General features: G+C 31.1%; 1 long non-coding RNA gene across 1 annotated transcript; it reads left to right on the top strand.

Annotated features, from left to right (window-relative positions):
• Positions 1-439: 439 nt before the first annotated feature.
• LOC145074223 (uncharacterized) lies at positions 440-2,705 on the top strand. Its single transcript, XR_013691755.1, has 3 exons — positions 440-589; positions 696-1,247; positions 2,479-2,705. It is a non-coding gene; the product is annotated as an uncharacterized LOC145074223 (long non-coding RNA).

Here is a 2,705-nt window from a genome sequence, read left to right as displayed (position 1 = left end):
CTTTTGGATCTGAAAAACAAGCTTGGTTTTCCAGTTGATCTCAAGACAGCTCTAAGAACCCTTTGCAATAAAAAAAAAACGAATTTGTGAAGTAATTTCGTTCACTTTGATTTGCTCCTCATCACATATATTTATAGATGGAGATAAACCCTAATGTGAGAGATGGAAGGGATCTTGAGGATCTTGAGTCAAACCGGGAACTCAAGCCACAAATGGTAAGTGAATCTTGGTCCATCAACCATCTTATACACTTTCCATAATATTTAGATTTAAATGATAACAATATATATGTTCATTTATAGAATGGTCCCATGATTTTCTAACACCACTTTCCCTAATCACGCTTTAATAACTCTTTTACGTGAATGATAAACAGATTCAAAAAGTTATACATAGTATCAATTATGGCAGCTAAATTAAAATCTTTTATGCTAGGAATTGTTAATCAGCTTTTGGGGTTAAAATCGTCAGCCATCCCCAATCACTGAGAACCATCGTTCTCCCCCACCAACACTGAGTTCCATCACTCCCTCCCATCTTTCGATTTCCTTCCTCGCGTTCTTTCCTTACCTTTTGCCCTTGATCGCTGGTACTGGTTTCTCCTTTTTCTCCCTAATCTTGTCCTCACTCATTTAAATTTACTCAAATTGTTTACTAGTTCAGAATCATGAATCGCAATTGGCAACTTTGTTTAGGTTTGGAACTGTGCTTGGCCATTTGAATGTACAAAAATTGGCATCAAGTATCAAGAGAAATGGATTCAGGCAACCTAATGACAAATGTCCAGGGTTCAAAAGCATTACGAGACACCTCTGCGATAAGTGTTTGTACGCGATTGATTTCCTAGACCATTCTTACTATAGAAGCAGGTTCTCCTGGACTTTATTTTTCAGGACCTCCTTGATTTCCCATCTAGTTAAAAATTTCTTACAGGTGCCACTCATTTTCCAAAAAAATTATACAATTCCTAAACACCTAATCTTCAAAACATTTCAATAATTTACGCCAATTACCAACCTTTCAATCCAACAACAGTTAATCAATCCTTCTGTCATTTCTTGTTGGATTTATGTATTATGTTTATGATTCTGGAATGGTAATTGAATGATGTTGATGATGATTTTGAACTTGGTGTTGTAGTTGGCAGACCCTTTTACCTTCAGAGTGGATTTTGCAGCCACCATTCAAGATTCGGGCATAATTCCATTGTTAACTTTCTGTATATAGTATCTTAATTCTTAAATCAGGTCATTTCTTTTCTCTTTTCGCAGATCACAATGTTCTAAATTACAACTGATGAAGATGTGATCACCCATACATCAGCTTAGCACTGTTTTGTGTATTCCTTCTAATTTAAGAATACGAATAATCTAAAAGCAGAAATTGAAACAAATAAAAAAATAAAATGATGATAGCAGATAATTTTCTATTTTTTATTAACTTAAATCAAATGAATATCTTACTCATTGTTCTACTACATTAAATAAATTAATTTGTTTCGGTTGGTTGGTGAAGTTATGTGTTAGATAGTCCTAAGATTGTCCTAGTATTTAGCATCAAGGGCTATATGGGTATTTTTGAGAAATATTTATGAGCTCTCATTATAGTAAGTATCACATGCATATATTCGTTTAGTTTTAGCATCCTACTTTATTGTCAAATATATTATAAAGTTTATATATATAAGCCGTAACTAACAACTTCATATCAGATTTTGCCAAGATTGTTGATGTAGGCAATCCCATAGAATCTCCATGCCTTACAAACATTACGTACGAGATCCTTAGATCGAAGCACAAGCTCCATGCCATACAAACATTACGTACGAGATCTTTATTTTAGAAAGGGTATTTTGGTAACTTTATATATATTTTATTTAGAAATACATTTTTTGATATTAAATTGATTTATATATTATTAAACTATAAGATTGGATATAAATGAGAGTTTAATAGGTTAAGAAGGATATATAAGTAATTATAAACTTTCAAAGAATATAAATGTAATTTTTAGTGTTTGCAAGGATATATATGAAAATTTCCCTAAAATCTTTTCCTTTGACATTTTGAACATACATTCTAGAATATGCTTGTATTTATGCTCATTTATAGTATTGTACTTTATAAAAATCGGTTCTTTTGACATTTTGAACATACTTTCTACATATGCTTGTATTTATGCTCATTTATAGTGTTGTACTTCATAAAAAATGGCTCTCTTGACATTTTGAACATACTTTATGGAATATGCTTATAATTATGCTCATTTATAGTAGTGTACTTCATAAAAATCGGTTCTTTTGACGTTTTGGACATTCTATATGGAATATGCTTGTATTTATTCTCATTTATAGTAGTGTATTTCATAAAAATCGACAACTAAGTGTGATGCTTTTTTTATATTAGTGACATTATTATTGTTATGAATTTGTTTTGGTTCCTGATAATTTTTCTATGGTTTCTAATAACTCTTTTTTAGGAAATCGAAGATCCTCGTCTGAAAGAAACCATAATCCAAGAGCCTCATCTAAATGAGAGAAGCAATTATACAAAGTTTGAGGGCAATCAAGTTTCATGTTTCTTTTACAACAAGTATTTAGTTCAATAGTATTATGTTTTAAGTACCTGGACAACATTTAGACATATTTTTTTTGAAGATGGTTGTGATTTAAATGTACTGAAAATATTGTTTTTAGACAAGTTTGA

The sequence above is a fragment of the Lactuca serriola genome, chromosome 9, assembly GCF_051521515.1.
Source record: "Lactuca serriola cultivar US96UC23 chromosome 9, Lser_US96UC23_V15, whole genome shotgun sequence".
NCBI classification, from domain to species: Eukaryota; Viridiplantae; Streptophyta; class Magnoliopsida; order Asterales; family Asteraceae; genus Lactuca; species Lactuca serriola.
This window is presented reverse-complemented; position numbering and strand designations above follow the sequence as displayed.